The following is a 20,882-nucleotide window of genomic DNA, read 5'->3' on the forward strand; positions in this document are numbered from 1 at the left end:
TAATTGAATTGTAGAGCTCTTTAATTGTAATTGTTACTAGTAAGAATTGAATTAAAGAGCTCTGCAATTGCATTCTTACTAGTAACAATTCAATTAGAGAGCTCTCTAATTTAATTGAAGACCTCTACAATTGCATTCTTACTAGTAATAATTAAATTGTAGAGCTCTTTAATTGTAATTGATACTAGTAAGAATTGAATTCAAGAGCTCTGCAATTGCATTCTTACTAGAAACAACTCAATTGCAGAGGTCTTTAATTCAATTAGAGAGCTCTCTATTTCAATTGTTACTAGTAAGAATTACAATTAGAGAGCTCTCCAATTAAATTCTTACTAGTAACCACTCAATTGCAGAGCTTTTAAATTCAATTATTACTAGTAACAACTCAATTGCAGAGATCTTTAATTAAATTGTTACTAATTGTAAATTGTAATAATTACAATTAGAGAGCTCTCGAAATAAATTCTTACTAGTAACAATTCAGTTAGAGAGCTCTACAATAGCTATTCCTACTAGTAACAGTTGAATTAGAGAGCTCACTATTCAGTGCCATCTCATTATGATAATAGTGCCTCATGTTTATTCATCTGGCAGGTATAAATAGGCAGGCGGGAAAAATTGGCGCACAGACATTATCAAAATGGACGAAGTACAAGGTGGCGACGGAACACAGCAGGCTGCATTATCTGCATTTGATCGCGTTTTAAGCGCAGTTTCGCGTTTTCGACAAGAGTTGCAGCAGTCAGGAGGTGATGGCTGTCCGTAATAGGCTGTCAAGGAGATCACTGTATTTCTCCAAATCATCATGGCTTATTCTCTGTACATTGTTAAGCAACGAGTCGATCACCCTTAAATCATAAAGCGTGCAGTTCCCACGAATAAAATTTCTTTTAATAGATAAAATCTTTCTTCTGACTGCATTAATCACGGATAACGCTTCCATTTGTTCTCTGTTTAATGAAAGGGGCGCGGCACCGGATAAATGCGCGCCCTGAAACAAAAAAACAACATCAAAAGTGACCGCGCATGACTGCGTTTAACTCCAGCTTTGGATCATTTTGTTACAGATTATGAACAACCTAAGGTTGTACATGATTTGTTATATTCTGGGATTACCATGTTTGTAAAGTTGAAGCATTAAAAAAAACTACTAAGATAACTTTTTTAAACAGTTATTTCATTGTGTACACGTTTTCATTTGTGTAATTATTATTATTATTATTATTATTTTATCCAACAGCTCAACCATTTATACAGGCCTATCGAATGGTGCGTAAAACAAATACAATGAAAAAAACGAAATAACAAATCTCCATAGCGAATTCCAAGTGATTAAGTGCTGAGGCCATTACATTTCCAACCCATTCCAAGGTATCAGCCAGTAGTGGGCACTCGTGCAGCACAAGCAATGACACATCCGAGAGAACAAAATGGAAGGAAGTTAAGTCATTAAAAGAACCTTTATACGGTCTATGGAAAGAACACAGGTTATATACCAGAAATATATGTTTTTCAATTAAAAACATGGTTGAAGATGTTGGCTCCTATCCCTCAGTCGTCGTCATAACAGTAGCCTAATATGAATGCAATTTGTTATATCTAACCACGCCTAACAGGGCTTTTATTTTGAAAAATATGAAATGGGTGCAATCTGTTTTGCATCTAATGAATACAAGTTTTTACTAGTAATAATTGCATTAAAGAGCTCTCCAATTGTAATTGTTACTAGTAAGAATTGAATTGTAGAGCTCTATAATTCAGTTTTTACTAGTAAGAATTACAATCTAATTAAATTACAGAGCTCTGCAATTGCATTATTACTAGTAACAATTCAATTAGAGAGCTCTCTAATGCAGTTATTACTAGTAAAAACTGATTTAGAGAGCTCTCTAATTAAATTCTTACTAGTAATAATGCAATTGCAGAGCTCTGTAATTTAATTAAAGAGCTCTCTAATGCAATTATTACTAGTAATAATTGAATTGTAGAGCTCTGAATTGTAATTTTTACTAGTAATAATTAAATTGTAGAGCTCTCTAATTGTAATTGCTACTAGTAAGAATTGAATTGTAGAGCTCTCTAATTGAATTCTTACTAGTAAGTATGCAATTGCAGAGCTCTATAATTCAATTACAGAGCTCTGCAATTACATTATTATTAGTAGGAATTGAATTGTAGAGCTCTCTAATTGTAATTTTTACTAGTAAGAATTGAATTAGAGAGCTCTCTGATTGTAATTGCTACTAGTAAGAATTGAATTGGAGAGCTCTACAATTGAATTCTTACTAGTAAAAATGCAATTACGACGAGTAATGCTGGGTACAATTTAAGCTAAAACGGCTTGCCATATACGTGATCATATTACTTTTTCAAGTAACCAGTAAAGTAACGCATTACTTTTTCAATTTACAAGTAAATATTCAAGTTACTTTTCAAATAAGTAACGCTAGATACTTTTTCCCTTTATTGACTGACAGCTCTCCTGTCCCCATGTTGTGTGTGTGTGTGTGTGTGTGTGTGTGTGTGGCTTGGTTTATTATGCATTGTGGGAACCGAATGTCCCCACAAGGATAGTAAAACCTGAGATCACCTCCATTGTGGGGACCAGCCAGCGGTCCCCATGAGGGGAATGGGTTAATAAACATACTAAATTATATATTTTTGAAAATGTAAAAATGCAGAATGTCTCCTGTGATGGTTGGGTTTAGGGATAGGGGCAGTGTAAGGGGATAGAATATACAATTTGTACAGTATAAAAACCATTACGCCTATGGAATGTCCCCACAAGGATAGAAATGAAAGCTTGTGTGTGTGTGTGTGTGTGTGTGTGTGTGTGTGTGTGTATTTTAGTTCTAGACTAAATGTGAACATACATTTACTCATCTCACTTGCATGAAAACATTCAGTATTCCTCAAAATGAATGAAAACAGTAAAATGCAATCTCAAGATTTTCCGCAAACCTTTTATAATTAACTATATTAAATTACACAAATATACATGTATTTAATCTCACTTTATTAACCAATGTCTTTGCTGCTGAACTTCAATGATCTAATTCAACCATACTAAAAGCAAAAATAACTTTAGATTAGATTTAGAAATAAGAGCGTTGAACTTCTATCGGCGCCTCTACTGTACAGGAGTAAATATGCATTTCCTTCAGCCCGAGGCTTATTCAGTTCACTTTTGATGTGAAAGGACCTTAACATTTTCCCAAAATATAACTTTTTGTTGTTGTTATTAAAAAACAGACAAGCAGGCCCAGCCCAGGTGAAAAAAAAAGTAACGCAAAAGTAATGTAACGCATTACTTTTCATAAAAAGTAACTAAGTAATGCAATTATTTACATTTTTGTGAGTAATGCAATATCGTTACGCGTTACTTTTAAAAGTTACTTTCCCCAACACTGCTGGGCAGGGACGGACTGGGACTAAAAAACGGCCCTGGACTTTGACTAGGCCCGGCCCAAAGCAATCGGCACGCGGAAACTCGTCAACAACAACAATAACGCCTGGCATGAGTGTCACAAGACTTTTATTGAGGCTCATGATACTATACCATCCAAATTATAGCAATAGCCCTTTGATGTTGTGTTAAAAGCATATCATTCTAGATTAACTTGAATACTACATATAAATGGAGGTCTCAACACACTGCAGTCTTGTGTAAAAAAACCTCTAGGTTGTGACTGTCTGACTTGGGGCGCTTAAAGTAATTTAAAGTTGAGCTGGAGTGGGTGTCTTTCTCTGCTCTTGGTCTAAGCTCAACCTGAATAAACAAATGATGGAATGGATAAAAAAAAAAAAAAAAAAAAGTTTTTATTCCAAGATAGCATGGACTAGATTATATAATATAATAATAATATATTTATTTTGTATAGCGCCTTTAAAAGTAGCTTTCTCAAAGCGCTTTACAGACAAACATAACAACAATTGAATAAACACAATGAAGATACAATAAAAAATAAAATAAAATAAAAAATAAACACATAAAATCAAGTTCAGGTAAAAGCAATCCTAAAATAAAGAGTTTTAAGACGAGATTTAAAAGTCACTAGTGTATTTGCTTCCCTGATGTTGGCCGGGAGAGAATTCCAGAGCTTAGGAGCATAGACGGAAAATGCTCGGTCACCCCACGTATGAAGCCGTGTCTTCGGAACAACCAAAAGACCACTCTGTGAGGAGCGCAGATTGCGACGTGGTGTGTAGGGGATTAATAAGTTAGTCAAATACTGGGGTGCCAGATTGTGCAGAGATTTATAGGCCAGCAAAAGGATTTTAAAATCAATACGGTGCCTAACAGGTAGCCAGTGCAGGGACTCCAAGACCGGGGTTATATGGTCCCTGGCCCTGACCCCAGATAGTACTCTAGCAGCTGAATTTTGAAGATATTGCAATTTATCCAATGATGATTTAGATACCCCAGCTAGAAGACCATTGCAGTAGTCAATGCGCGAGAAGACAAAAGAGTTTATCAACTTCTCAGCTACCGAAAAGGACAACATAGGACGTAGCCGGGCTATATTTCTGAGGTGATAAAAAGATGTCTTAACTGTGTTCTGGACAAAAGGCTCAAATGACAGTGTGGCGTCAAATATGACACCCAGATTTTTTAATTTGGTCTTAAACTCCAGTGCAACACCATCAACAGACAGAGTAGGAGACCCAACCTTTCGCAGTTGATGTGGAGATCCAAGGAGCATAACTTCTGTTTTTGAGCCATTTAGAGACAGAAAATTATTGGACATCCAAATCTTTATCTCAGCAATACAGTTAGAAAGATGCCCAACGTTTACTTGCTGACCCGGTCTAGTATGTATATAAATCTGTGTATCATCAGCATAAAAGTGATAGTTAAGGTTGAGAGATTGTAGTAATTGACCAAGTGGATAGATGTACAAACTAAAGAGGATGGGACCCAATACTGACCCTTGTGGAACACCCGTATGAACAGAACCAACTTTGGACCTATAACCACCCATAAAAACAAATTGACTGCGGTCAGTGAAATAGTTATAACAGCATATTATATAATCTATTCCATGCTGTCTTAAAATGAATTTATTACTTAATAATCTTAATTAATTTATGCACTAATTAATCTTGCACAAATAATAATACCACATCTAAATGAAAATACACCATTACAAATGTAACTTCTGTATTCAAAATCTTCAAAGTTTGTAAGCATTAACTGTAACGTTACCAACATTTTTAAAAGTAAAAGCACAACATATTTCACAACATATTTCACAACATAAGTAACTCTCTTTCTCCTCTCATGTTCCATACTTACTTGCCCTGGATCTACCTGTGGAACCAGCTCCTCTTTCTGTCCCTCATCATCACTGGTGGCATGTTGCTGCATATCTGTCTGCCTCACTTCTTCACTTCTGCTAATATTTAACTGCGAGGTGCTGCTGCTGGCTGTGCTGCTAAAGATTTCAGCGGGTTCATTTAGCGGTTTCAGTATCTAAATTCCGCAAAAAAAATGTATCTCGCCTTCTCAGCCCCGCCCTTTTCTTTCCGTTTTTTACCCGCGGCCGCGTTAACGGAAAAAAACATGTGATGACTGTGTGCGTGTCGGGTGGTGGGCCGGCCCGCCGGTCGTCCTGGAGTACCGGCCGTTCTGTGATTCTCCAGATCTCACAGATGGCCAGTCCGCCCCTGCTGCTGGGAGATATGAGGGTCCCTGGCTCTACCCTTGGAAAAAGCCAACTTGGATCACATGTACCTTGATATCCAATCACATTGCAGCCTTGACGTCATTGGCTGTGTCCGATATCAGCCCATGGGTATCAGCCAGAGCCATATAGAGAGAATACCTTAGCAACACCATAGCAACCACCCAAAATACCTAAGAACTCCCTAGCAACACCATAGCAACCACCCATAACACCCTAGCAACCACCCAAATACCCTAGCAACCACCCAGAACACCATAGCAGCCACCCAGAACACCCTAGCAACCGCCTAGCAACACCCTTGCAACCACCCAGAATACCCTAGCAACCACCTGAACAACATGAATAAGCCATATCTCAGCAGCAGAACATCGTACAGACATGGTTGTTTGCTCGTATGCAATCATGTACCAGCCCCTATAATAATCACTTGAGGGAGTGAATGAAAACGAGTGAGGGAAATCGGACTCAGTGCGCGCTATGAGTGCGCGGTGTTGTTAGCATAGTCTGTGCTAACTGGCTGCTCCAGTAGTTGAAAATCTGAATATATAAATATGAAAATATTTATCTTGAACTCTGTCATTTAAACTATGTCAATTAAACAGGTTAATAATCAATTAAAAAAGGGATTTATACCTGATTAAGAGTTCAGAGGCCCCTGCACTGTAAACCCTGCAGATTTTGTTTCTGATTAAACTTACGAGTGATCATTAATTATTTTATATTTAGTAAAAAACCTGCTATCATTACTAAACAACATTAGTTGTTTGTACTATTTAGCTGAAAGATTCATTGCACTAATCAGGTTTAGCAGAGATAACTTGGTATGTTTAGTTTCATAAGGAAGGGGAGGGGGTTAATTCAAAAACCTGCCTGGTCACGTGCAGTGTTGCCAGATTGGGCGGGTTCCCGCCCAATTGGGCGGTTTTGAATTTGATTGTGCGGGTAAAAAAGGCTTTGGGCGGGTGGACAAAATTTGGGCTGGTTTGGGGTCAGTTCGGCGGTTTTCAAACATCTACATTTTAAAATCTAATTGGTTAAAAAACTAAACTAAAGTGTGCATGTAGTCCATAAAATCAGTCACCATGACATTACAACACACACGCCCATGCAGTGCAGAGTCAGCTGGCGTTGGTGTTGACGTCACCGACGAGCACGCACTTTTAGCCAATCAACGAGCGATCAGCAGGAAGACGTGATTTAGCGCGATAACTTGTAGCTGACTGTATTCAAGTGATCGCTAATGCTAAAGTGACATACAGTAAGTTGCATCTACAGTAAAGAGTGAGATAGTGAGCAACTCTAAAAACGTACACATGTTGATGACTCGATGGTGAATATAAAGATGAGAGCACAGTTGAATGACTTGAATTGAAATTGAATATGGGACGACTCCTTTCCATGGTCATATGCACATTGCACACTAGCCTAACCAGACATCTGCAACTTCTACACCGTCCAGACTGCATGCACTCTCTACTTGTCCCTGACAGCGGCTGAAAAAGGTTTGAATCAACGATTAATCAGTTTTGACTGCTAAATTCTGCGTTTTGTTCTGTGTACTTCCGAGGGTTAAAGTCATCGGTTAATTTCTTGATTGCCGTTTTGACAGTGTCAAATCCGTTTTGATCCGTTTTCCTGGGAATTTTTTTTATTTTTATTTTTTTTATCCGTTTTCCTGGGATTTTTTTTTTTTTTTTTTTTTTTTATCATCGTTATTTTGTTTTAAGGATATACTAATTGTGCTTCTCAATGACATGGCCATACAATTATATCACATTATTTTGGTAGTAAAATTTTGGGCGGTTTTTACTTGTAGTGGGCGGGTTTTGGTGAGCTTTTGGGCTGGAAATCACCGTCCCAATCTGGCAACACTGGTCACGTGTGCGAGCAGGGCGCTACACCCGGCGGACGCGCACAGGCCTCGGCAGCAGACGGTATCGAGAATTAGGTTTCGATGTTGATGAATTATTGTTTAATTTGTAGTCACCATGATGGTGATAAGTGTTGGCTTTAGTTGAGATCTTGTAGTGGTGGGCAGATCGAGGCTTCGTGAAGCAATGAAACAGTTGAACCAAATGTGCCATATTGTCTCGAGGCTTCGAATCAATCCGACACCCGACTCCACGGTGACACCTAGTGGTCACTTACAGGTGTTGATCTGAAACAACCGTGACAACGAGCCATTAAAACGTGTTGTTGTTGTTGTTTTATTATTGTATTTTTCTAATATGTGAAGCTTTATATTGTAAGCTGTTGTTTTGGTCCTGCAAAATGAATATTATTAAAAGAAATCAAGCCACCAATGTCTCACTTTTATTCAAAAATCAAAAATATACATTTCTCTGATGTAGAAGGACTTAGCCTACTTCTTTTTTTACAGATAATTTCTCCAGTCTTTGAAAAAATCCTTTCACAAGGGACACTTGTCGCTGGCATGCAAATATATTTTTTAGCTAGGACATACAAATGAGGAAAGATTACTGCTCTCTCTTTCCAGTAAGTTAGTGGATCATGAGTTCTGGGCAAATACGCATCGTTGATGTATTTTTTCACTTCCACTGTGGCACTGTTTGATGGATACGAGTATCAAAAAGTTCCCATAAACTGTCCTGTGTTTCTACTGGTGTTGATGTTGATGGTGATGATGATAATGGGTCTGATGTTGACATTTGTGGCTCTGAATAAAAACAGCAATTAGTAACCTGACGGCATATATGACGTATTACATGATTCAGATTACATAACATAACACAGACTGAAACTGCTATTAATGTGTCACTATATGTAAGTTATACTCTGTCTGTCTCTAGCCTATCAGTCAATGTGTTGTGTAAATTTAAATGTAGCCTAAGCCTAAATAGCCTTAATCAAATCGCACTATAAATGTCACAAAAAACCCATTTATAAACTATAAATGTTTACACAAACCCACACTGTAAAAAATTCTGCTGTGATTTTACAGTAAATTACTGGCTACTAATTGCATTACTTTCACAGTAATTTACAGTAAGAAATTTTAATGTAAATTACAGCAAAATGACAGTTGTGTACAGTGATTTCACAGTTAATGATATCACATCATTACTGTAATTTCACAGTGCATAACTGTATAAATATAGTTATCAGCTGTAACTTGAACAGTAATTTATTGTGTTTCAGCTGTAAAAGTAATGCAATTAGTAGCCAGTAATTAACTGTAAACTTACAATTTAATACAGTAATGCAATATGATGACAAAAGTAGTAAAAAAAAAGATTAAACAATAGTTTCCACAATTGATTTTATTTTCAATAAAATTGTTACAATATAACAAACGTTGCAAGAGTCGTTGCATAACAGCGGGCAAGAGTAGGCAACGAGATGGCAGTCCAAAAAACACAGCCAGAGCTAAATAACAAAAAAATAGGTAGAAGTGAAGGTCTTGACCAGAAGGGCAGTCCAACATATTCAGTGGCGATATGGCAAGTAAAAACGGAGAGCCAAACAATGACCGGAGCAAATGAAAAAAGTAATACCATCAAAACAAAACAAATAACATAGGAACCCAAGACCCAACAGATGAGGCGAACCTAGATGAGGCGAAAATCTGGTCTATGGTATCCAGACTGCCTTTCAGCGTGAATAAAATCCACCCCAACTGCTCGCCAATTTCAGATCCCTCCATTTTCACATCGCTGAAGATTCTCCTCTCACTGAAGACACGTCCAGTCAAGACGTCCCAAAGTCTGCACAGTGGGTTGTGATGTAGCTGGTTCTTCCTGAACAAAATGAAGAATCAGTATTAGAAAAGAGAAGTAAATTGATTCAATTTATACTCCCAATGACAAGCTAAAATCTTACTTAAAGGGATAGTTCACCTAGAACTGAAAATTCTGTCATTTACTCGCCCTCAAGTTGTTCCAAACTGGTTTGAGTTTTTCTTTATTTGAGCAAAAAATATATTTTGAGAATTGAAAATGAAACAGTTGATGGGCCCTATTGACTTCCATAGTAAAAAAAAAAAAAATATATATATATATATATACTATGGAAGTCAATGTGGCCCCATCAGCTGTTTAATTTTTTGGGTGAACTACACATCCTGCAACATCTCGTTTGGCATCCATGTAATGTGCTTCTATAATGTATTTCAGCTTCAACACATTGGACAATTTTGCTTAAAGGGTTAGTTTACACAAAAATAACAATTATTTTGTTAATTACTCACCCTCATGTACATTCACACCTATAAGACCTTTGTTCATCTTCGGAACACAAATGAAGATATTTTTAATGATATTCTGAGAGCTTTCTGACCTTCCATTGGGAGCAATGCAACTAACACATTCAAGGCCCAGAACGATTGGAAAGACATCATTGAAGTAATCCATGTGACTGCAGTGGTTTAACCAATTTTATGAAGCGATGCGGGTGCTTTGTTTTTGCAACAACGAGGAGGAGCACTACGACGCACGCATATTGTGTTGACTCGAGACTGGGTGTTGTTCCGTGAATGTGCTTTAGATAATATAATTTTGTAAACAGAGGTAAATTATGGTTTTAAATTATAAATTGAGGTTAAACTACTGGAGTCACATGGATTACTTTAATGGTGTCGTTACTACCTTTCTGGGGCTTGAATATATTAGTTGCGTAGGCTACCAATGGAGGAACAGAAAGCTCTTGGAGTTCATTAAAAATATCTTAATTTGTGTCCCGAAGATGAACGCAGTTCTTACAGGTTTGGAACGGCACGAGGGTGCATAATTAAGGACAGCATTTTTTCTTTTTTTGCTGAACTATACCTTTAAGGAATCCTGGAAACACCTTAAATCAGCATGTATTCGCCAATTTTCTGGAAGAACTGAAATGCAGATAAGAAAACTGAAACAGTTTCACAAAAACAAAACAAAAACTTTCTGCATTTTTACATTTTCCATAAAAAGAAAAGAAAAGCAGTTTTGAATTATTCACTTGAAGCTTCATATAAAATACTCAAAGTAAAATGTTAGCTGCAGCCCTATTTTACAGTGCAAAGTATGGTAATAAAAGCATAAAAGCACTTTTATGAAATAAGCTTGTTCCCACATTTGACAAATTGTGTTTGCACAAATATATTGCTTTAACTTTAGCATCATTTAAAGGGTTAGTTCACCCAAAAATTAAAATTCTGTCAGTAATTACTCTCCCTCATGTTGTTCCAACCCCGCAAGACTTTCGTTCATGTACACAAACGAAGATATTTTTGATGAAATCTGAGAGCTGGATCACTCTTCCATAGGCTTCTTAAGGGATTGAAACTTGCCGGCCCAGAAAGTTATTAAAGACATTGTTAAAATAGTCCAAGTGACTACAGTGGCTCAACCATATGATTATCAAGCGACGAGAATACTTTTTGTGCGCAAAAAAAATTAACGACATTATTCCACTATTCATTATGTTCTCCGTGGGCCTGAGTGTGTTCACGTAGTGTAACTGCTCAGTGCGTCTGTGTTGCACATCACACGCGTCACACACATGACCAGCGCCGGCCAATATGAGCCTATGTGGTGACGTGCAACACAGACGCGTTACGTGAACCCACTCGAGGCTAGGGCTGGGCGATAAAACGATAACGATAATTATCGCAATATAATTTTTCTCGATAAAACGATATCAGGAGTTCGATAAATGTTCGATAATGTTTTTGCGCCAAAAGCGGAACGAATCTCATTTGAACCGCGCGCCACACGGACCGTTTATCCGCTCGGCTCAAAGTCCAAACGGCAGCGTGAGCGCGAGCTCACTCGAGCAGACGCGTTTACTCTGATCGGCCTCGATCACTAGATCCAGTGAGAGCGCTTGAATTCAGCGAGGAACACAAATGTCTCAGTGATTTAAACCAGTTTAAAGGCAGATGAGACCGCGCTGACGAACAGGAGAAGCACTGTGCACAACGATACAGTCAGAAGCTTCTCCGTCTACACATTCCCATCATTTACCACGGATTTAACGTTAACGTTAGCCTAGTAATATTAACTGCATCATGAAATGTGGGATATATATATTGAATTGTATAATATTATTAATGTAGACAATGTATTAAAGGACTAATGGAATATAATTCGTTTTAAATAATGTATTTAGGCTACTGGTTTTCATAAATACCATAAAGTTACATTTTATCTGTGGTTATCATGATGATCTAAATGCATGATGCTGGATGACCAATGGTTAATTTTAATAAAACTAAAGAATATTACATTTTACCAAATAAAAATAATGTTGTTACTTTTTTTTAACAGATGTTACTGTTTTTGTTAATGAACATAAATTGTATAAAGTAAATCTGCATCCTAACTCAAGCTAATACTACTGAAATAAAGATATTTATTTTGTTAAGGAAAAATGACAAATGTTTGAATGTTCTACCTCGGATTTGTGAAATGTTCACCTGTTTGGCAAGTGTTTGTCATATGTTCTGACAAGAGTAGTTTAAAAACACAACGCTCTGGTTTCTACAGCTTTCACTTAGGAGTACAAATCTGTCTTTAAACTTGAAATAAATAAAGATTTGACATTTATCGATATCGACTGATATAAAAAAAAATATTGTGATATTTTTTTTTGGCCATATCGCCCAGCCCTATGAGGGAGTGTAATTAATGACAGAATTTTAATTTGTGGGTGAACTAACCCTTTAATAGCTTCAATAAACATCTTACTGCAGAACTAGCCTATATCTAGCTTAACACAGAGACAGTGTTTCGTTAGTCCGCTCTGAAGTTTAGATTGCTTACATTAGATTGACATCCGTTCAAAGTCAAGAGCTCCCTGATCAGTGTGCAGACTTGCTGGTTTATGTGTCCTCTCTGCCTCTGCCATCTCTGGGTTGATGCCCAAGAAGCACCTATAAACAAAAAGACAGAAGAAAGCTGTTAGTTTTATTCAAGTGGGATGAAAAAGGTGTCAGTCCCAGTCACCACCTTTAGTGGGTCACTGGATTTACAGTACAAAGCTAAACTAAAGTTAGCTCAGTTTTAACAAGCTGACATTACTTTGATTTAGTTAAACAGCAAACATTTAAATAACGTTAACAGCAACTGAAAAACATTTTTCCATCACAAACACACAGTCAAAAATAGTCTGGCAACAAAGTAGAGGTGTGTGATTTACCCAGGTCAAGCATTATGCACACAACAACGTGCACGTACTGTTTGCAGAGGATGGAGTAACATTAAGAGTATGTTGGCCTGTCCATCTCCCTATGTCTGTTTCTGCTTGTAACTGAACGTACTCTTCCTCCTAGAATTAGTTAACGTTATTACCCGTTCAGACAAAATGGCTCCTAATATCTCCAGATGTCGACCTGTTTTTAATGTAGAATAGCACAACTAATCTCCACTAATTCAGTGATAAACATTTAATTTACTATATCTTTTTCACAATAAAAGCATCCAGTTGTTTTGCAACACACTTCATTTTTCTGTTGACGAGACAGACAAATGGCTGCTCCGTTTCACACACAAAGCAGGGGAGAAAATTATGAAGTTCAGCTAACGTTACTAATTTGAGATGAATTTATGAAATTTGAACTGTATTTCAGCATTTATTTGCCCAAATTCACAACACTATAATTTATCTAGTTGTTAACCTTTCCTGCTTCTGTCTCCTAACCGTGGTTGGGAGAGACAGGGGAGATCCGTTTTCTCCAGGGCCGGAAGTTTTCCTCCCGGGGTTAATTCCCTAAACTTCACGCTGTTTAGTGTGATGGTTGCATACAAAAACAAAGAGGCCGTCTTGCCGAAGAGTTTGGGTGTCTTTATTTTCCTAGCTGCACTGGAATACACTGCACATAGCTAACTACCTGCACTGGTCACCGTATCATTCCCACACCACTCTCATCCGCTGTTTCGCGGGCGTCATACAGGGGGGAGGGGCGCATCTCGGACACGCGCACTCACTCACTCTCATTCACACACACTGAGCTGTCCTAAACTAAACACACTGGAGGCACATCCCACAACACTACCCCCACCATGGACTGGCAATTAACACTAATTCCATTCCATCTAAATATACTTAGCACACACTCTCTATATCTGTAGGCCTAAAATGTGAAGAGATAGCTGTGTCCCAAATAGTATGTAAATCCAAATAGGTAGGTTTACTAATTTAACAAGTGCCTAAACAGTGCTAAAAGTTCTAAAGCTCATTCAACAGTGAACACAGGAGTGAAAATTTATAGAAATGAAATAGTCTCAAATAAAACATAAGAGTACATCACCTTTTAAATCCTATTCTTCGGTGACCAGAGGTAATACTGCCTGACTATTCCGGTAATAATCAAAACATACATTGGATGCAATAAAGTGCAAGCATGTAAAAGCATTGAAAGCTCTTCAGTTTTTTTTTTTTTTTTTACGTGAAAAGGGTGCTTTTTGTAGAAAAAGCATAGAACAAACTAGACTAGAGTCCAAAAACGTAAACTGTAAAGTCTCTAGTGCAAATATGAACTGTCATAGGTGACTCACTCAGTGACCCAGTCCCCATAACGGCACGGTCCTCGGCGCTGACGTTGGGGCCGAGGTTCGCGCGGAGCCTGGTGGTCTGGCTCTCCTACCGCACCCCCACCATGGTCAAGTATCACATGGGAAGGAGTGGATTGAAGAGACCCGATCAGGTGAGAATTAGTAGCAGGTGGAGTGGACGAGTCACTGGGGCTATCACTCGAGGCAATAGAGTAGAGGCTGTGCAAGCCGAGATCCTCCCGATCTGCTGGGTGCCCGTCCACAGCGGGTGGCAGGATCTCAGAAGGCGTCCAGTTCTGGGATTGGTCCAGGACCCAGGTGTTATCCAGGGGCTCACGGCTGCGGTAGCATTTGAGTTGATCATGGTGGACGACTTTGACCTTAGCTCTGGGGCCCTTTTGGATCCGGTAGACTAGATCATCTAAATGTCCCATAACAAAGTAAGGTCCTTCGTAGGAGGGGAGGAACTTTTTGACTTTGTTTTTGACATGACGTGTTCCTTTGATGAGATACCACACCGCATCACCGACTTTGTACTGTGTGTGGCAAGCGTTTTTGTCGTATTGTCTTTTTGCACGTGTGACTGACTCACCGAGGGCTTCTCGGGTGATGTTGTGAGCCAGTTCCAACCGCTCACGCATTTGTTGCACATACTCGGGGGCTGAAGGTGCATGGTCAGAATCCGGGGGCAAACCAGCCACAAGGTCCACTGGCTCACTTATTTCGCGGCCGAACATCATGAAGTTGGGGGTGAAACCAGTAGCGCTGTGCTTGGTTGCTCTGTAGGCCATAACTGCATATGGGATCATCAGGTCCCAATCCCAGTGACAGTGTTCTGCAGTGGAGGCCAGGATCCGTTGGAGTGTGGCGTTGAAACGTTCAACTTGGCCGTCGGACTGCGGTCTGAATGGTGTAGTGTGGGTTTTGTCGATGCCAAACAAACGGCACATTTCTTGGAATACCTCTGATTCAAAATTGCGTCCTTGATCGCTGTGCAGAGAGTGAGGCATTCCAAAGCGGCACACCCATTCAGTTGCAACAACGTTTGCCACTGTCACAGCCTTTTCGTCAGGTATTGCGAATACTTCAGTCCATTTTGTGAAATACTCCTGTATTACGAGTATATAACTGTTTTTTCGTTCTGTCTCATTGAGTGGGCCCATAATGTCCAGTGCAATGCGCTCCATGGGGGCTCCAACTCTGACAGTTCCCATGGGCGCTTGTGGAGTCTTGTGGGGTCTGGCTCTGCATGCGCAGTTTGTACAAGTCCGGCACCAGAGAGCCACATCTTCTCTCATGTGGTACCAGTAGTATCTGGTTTGAAGTCTGGCCACAGTCCTTTCAATACCAAAATGTCCACCTACTGGCCCTTCATGCATTTGGCGCATAACATTGGGTTGCATTTTGCGTGGGAGAACAATTTGAGGATAGAACTGTGTGTCGTCTAAACAGTAAAAGCGGCGGACCAGTACTCCATCTCTGAAGTAAAGTCTTCTCCATTGACTCCAGTACGTTTTGGTGGCTGGGCTGCATGGGGAGACTGTGACCCACGGGGGCCGCTCGCTGCTGACCTCTAACCAAGCTCTGATTGGTGCAATGTCTGTATCAGCAGCTTGAGCCTGGCGCAACTCCTCCATACTCCAGCCAGCAAACAGTCTGGTCTCGTTTGTGTTTGTCACATTAATAATCGCTGTTTGTTTTAAAGTGTCTGTGTTGGTAACATTGACAGCGCTTACCCCCACCGGACTCAGCAATAGGGAACTGGTGTCAGAGTCCAAATCACACTGAATTGCTTGGTTACTTGTGGTTCTCGGTGGCGAGGAAGGTTCCTGCAGATTACAAGGACAAGACTGGCGGCAGGGCCTGCGGGAGAGACTGTCAGCATTCGTGTGTAAGCGACCTGGGCGATGGATGATTTCGAACTCATACTCCGCTAGCTTCTCAAGCCACCGGGCTAACTGACCTTCCGGCTCTTTCATTCGCGTGAGCCAGCGCAGGCTGCTGTGATCGGTTCGTACCTTGAAAGGCCTCCCAAGTAGGTACTGCCGAAAATGAGATGTGAAATCGACAATGGCTAGCAGCTCCCGTCTCGTAGTGCAATAATTCTGTTCAGCTTTGGCTAGTTTGCGGCTGCCGTATGCCAACACACGTTCGGTGCCACCCTGCATTTGCGACAGGACAGCGCCGATACCTGTGTCGCTGGCATCGGTGTCCAGGATCATTTCACCATGGTCCAGTGGATAGCCTAAGACAGGGGCTGTGGTGAGGCAGTGCTTGAGCGTGTCGAAGGCGGCTTGGTGTTCAGCGTGCCACTGGAAGTGTGCATTCTTCTTCGTCAGGTTATGTAACGGTTCGGCAATGGAGGCAAAGTCTTTCACAAACCTGCGATAGTAGGAGGCGAGGCCAATGAAACGCCTGACCTCTTGGACTGATGTGGGAGTGGGCCAGGCTTGAACTTTGTTGACTTTATTGGGGTCAGTGGCCACACCGTGCTCAGACACAATATGACCTAGATAGGTAACTTGGCGGCGGAACAGGCAGCATTTGGCAGGTTTCAGTTTAAGATTTGCTTGTTTAAGTCTCTGGAACACTTGACTCAGTCGCTGCAGCATCTCAGGCACATCCTTGGCCAGCACGATGATGTCGTCCAGGTAGACGAGGCAGGTCTCCCACTGCATGCCGGCAAGGACGCGGTCCATAAGGCGTTGGAACGTCGCCGGCGCGTTACATAAGCCAAACGGCATAACATTCCATTCAAATAGTCCGTTACGGGTGCAAAAGGCGGCTGCACGGCGGGCTCTTGGTGTTAGCTCAACTTGCCAATAACCTGACGCAAGATCCAAAGTGCTGAACCATTTGGCGGTGGCAAGAGTGTCCAGCGTGTCTTGGATGCGGGGTAGCGGGTACGCGTCGGTGATGGTGTGGCTGTTGAGTGCCCTATAGTCTACACAAAGGCGATAAGTCCCATCCTTTTTACGCACCATAACAATCGGTGAGGCCCAACTGCTGTGGCTGCGTGTGGCGATGCCGCTCTGGAGGCCGTCACTGATCTGCCGTTCTGCGCTTTGCTGCTTTTCCCCAGCCATACGACGAGGAGGCTGCTTCACTGGAGGTCCCGGCCGGGTCATGATGTCATGCCGCACAAGACTGGTCCGGCCCAGATCACCAGGTCCCCTGGAAAAGACACTTTCATAGGCGCACAACAGGTTAAATAGTTCAAGTTTTTCACTGTCATTAAAGTCAGTGGAACTCTGGGCATAGAGCTCCTGGAGGTGCTCTGGAACTGCAGGGGGGCTGGCTGGAAAGTCTGCCGCTGTGGGGACACTGGATGAAGACAGAGCTTCAGCTGGCTGGAGGAGGCCTGCAATGGCACCTTCTTTAATAGTCACAGCCTTGTTGCCAGGGTTAAAGAGGCGTAATGGAACGATGTTGGTGGGCTGTGCGTTGACTAGGGCTCTGGCAATGAGTATTTTGTGCTTTTCAACGAAGCCTTTCGTGGGGCTAAGCACCATGTCTCCCTGAGCTTCTCTGCAAACGTGCACGTTGCCCTTGACTAGGTACTCTTGTCCCGCTTCAACCACAACAGTTCTGGCTACTCTTACAGCGTGTGACTTTGGAACAGCCTCTGGGTGAAAGTAGGGCACTTCCTCCCCAAACAGAATTATGCGGTGCTTACCGAAATCAAGGCGGGCCTCAGCTTGGGTGAGGAAAGGATGGCCAAGCAGCACCTCATTGCCCTCTATGTCCGCTACAAGGAAGTCCACTTCAACTTGACGGTTGTTGATACTGACCGGTACCTTGGCCTCACCAAGCACTGGCACGTCTCCCGGTCCCACCCCGAGCAAAGTCTCTACGATGGATGACTGAAGCGGTGGTCTCACGTCTTGGTGAATGGCGTTGTATTGGTGAAGGGGCAGCACGCTCCTCCGCGCTCCACTGTCCAGGACCGCACATACCTCCAGCTCAGATATGCGCATGCGAATGTTCATTTCACGATTCTGGCTTTTAAGGTGGAACACATTGGTCAGCGGGCTTTCTTTGGCGGCGCTTGAAAAGAAAGTATTTGTATTTCTTTGAAGGGACGAGCACTGGCTCTGTTTGTGACCCCAACCATTACAGTTATAGCAGCGAATATCACCCTTTTTAAAGTTCTTGTGCTGCTTAAATGTTTTTGCAGATGCGCGTGGAACAAAGTGATTGGGTGCTGGGCTAACTGCAGAGGTCGTGGTAGTCACAGTCTCATTTTTGTCTTTTTCTCTGACAACAGCAGCCCGGGGCCTGCGTTCAGTGATGTTGCGGGCCCCTGGCTGCATGATGCTGGTGACATAGTTAGCAGCTCTTTTGGTAGTGTCATGACGGTGGGCTATCTCATAAGCTTTGGCTAGTGTAGCTGGACGTTTTTCCAACAGTCTTTGAACTAGCTCTGCATCACCCAGGCCGTTTGTGAAAACTTCCACAGCTATAGCGTCTTGCTCAGCCTCTGACCAATCACCATAAGCTATAGCTACTTTTCCATAAATGTCATCCCTGAACACATGAAGCGCCTCACCATGTTTACGCACTCTTTGCCTCAGCTCTACTGCTACAGCCGCTGCATGATCTGAAGAAGGGCCATAAGCAGTTTCGAGTTCCTCCAGCAGGCGGCGGTAGTCCCATTTGGATGAACGAGGGTTTCTGTGGACGATGGCGCCTGCAGCTCCGGTGAGGCAGAATTTCAGCTGAATGACCATTGTTTTGACTGACCAGTGATTTGCCTCCGCGCAGCTCTCAAACCTGTGCAGAAACTCCCTCCATGGTGTGCTGCCATCGTACTGGCCGGGACGTAGAGTGGGGACTCTCTCTTTGGAGTTATAGTCCTCATCACTGTCCGACAGAGGAGGCTGACGGGGCGCAGAGCGGCTCTTACGTGTTGGAGATGAGGGACAGGGCTGGCGCAATGGGAAATGTCCATGTTTTCCAGTCATGTCTGGATTAATAAAAGAATAGGGCATGGGAAGCGTACTGGCTTCAGGTTTGGATATAGCAGGTGTGCTATGTACAAAACTTCCCATGTGAGCATCGGCAAAGGGATTTGTGACTTCATAGTGCCCCTTAAATGGCATGTCTGGAGCAGGATATGTGAAAATGTGCATGTCTGGCCTTCCCACGTAGCCGTGGCTTTGCCTGTTGCCTCTGCAAAAGGGATTTGTGGGCGAAAAGGGGGCGGGGCTTTCGAACGGTGCGAACAGATCTTCTCCATTAACAAGTGTGTTAGTGCTACTTTCATCACACAGGAATGGGTTATAATGTTCGCGTTTTCTCTCAGCTTTTCGTTCATAAGCTTTCACAGTACCTTGACTGTTGTCCTCAACATTGGTTAGTGACATGAACGGGTTTGAGTAGTTCGTTTCTCGTCCGTAAACATCGGAGGGATAGCGAGCGGCCGCCATGTTGTATTACACAGTCACTCGGCTTTACTTTTTATTGTCCTTTTATTTTCGATGCTCACCAGTCTTTTAACAACGTGAAAAGTCCCTTCGTGGTCGCCAATGTTAACCTTTCCTGCTTCTGTCTCCTAACCGTGGTTGGGAGAGACAGGGGAGATCCGTTTTCTCCAGGGCCGGAAGTTTTCCTCCCGGGGTTAATTCCCTAAACTTCACGCTGTTTAGTGTGATGGTTGCATACAAAAACAAAGAGGCCGTCTTGCCGAAGAGTTTGGGTGTCTTTATTTTCCTAGCTGCACTGGAATACACTGCACATAGCTAACTACCTGCACTGGTCACCGTATCATTCCCACACCACTCTCATCCGCTGTTTCGCGGGCGTCATACAGGGGGGAGGGGCGCATCTCGGACACGCGCACTCACTCACTCTCATTCACACACACTGAGCTGTCCTAAACTAAACACACTGGAGGCACATCCCACAACATAGTTGATAATAACTGTCATACCCACATATAAGGCCACAGCTTACCTTATAACTTTATTTCCCGGTGGTCACCATAGAAAAATGCTGTGGGAAAAGAGAACGCTGTTAGAGAAACTAAGAAAAGCATTAAGCAAAAGTAAAAATTTCGACGATGTAACTTTAGCTAACGTGTCTCACAGTTAACCTTACTAACTTAATACGGTAGAATTAACGTTAACACTACAACCAACGTCTGTTCATTCAAATTTGCGCGCTCAAACCTAGACGCGAGTCTGCTTCGGCTAAGTTACAAAAACATGACAACAGCACCTACAACAAACGCTAATTTGGTTCATACTTTTAAATAACATGCACTATCATATAAAAAAACAGCCACCAAAATGACAAAGTTTGATATTTTAAACACTTACCGGCCGCTGAATCCATCGAGTGAGACCACGGAGGAGATGAGAGCTCAGATGACGCAGTTGCAGCGCGAAAAAGACGGAATTCACAGTAGTTTCTTGTAATAGTCCCGCCTTGCATTATTTTCACAATAAAAGTCTAAATACGGTATTATATTGTGAAATATCACAGTAAAAGCCTGTGAATTGGTAATACTGCAATTTATTGTGAAATATTACAGTTATATGTTGTGAAATCCTGGAAATATTTTACAGTGCACGAGGTCAATATGCGTTGATTTCACTTTTATACAGATGTGCGATTGTGTGGTCTGTTCCCGACCGTGTCAACTGTCTGAGGCATGATGCCTTGTCTTCATATGGTTGAGGTCTGAGGATGTCCTAAAATGTAC

The 20,882-nt window shown here is 41.6% G+C and overlaps 1 long non-coding RNA gene across 1 annotated transcript; it reads right to left on the bottom strand.

Annotated features, from left to right (window-relative positions):
• Positions 1-8,956: 8,956 nt before the first annotated feature.
• Positions 8,957-20,746, bottom strand: LOC306987656. The gene is made up of 5 exons (XR_013795214.1): positions 20,497-20,746; positions 20,132-20,170; positions 12,446-12,555; positions 10,472-10,530; positions 8,957-9,445 (listed from the first exon to the last, which is right to left on the bottom strand). It is a non-coding gene; the product is annotated as an uncharacterized lncRNA (long non-coding RNA).
• Positions 20,747-20,882: the final 136 nt, after the last annotated feature.

This window comes from Phoxinus phoxinus (genome assembly GCF_949152265.1).
Source record: "Phoxinus phoxinus genome assembly, chromosome: 20".
Taxonomy (NCBI): Eukaryota; Metazoa; Chordata; class Actinopteri; order Cypriniformes; family Leuciscidae; genus Phoxinus; species Phoxinus phoxinus.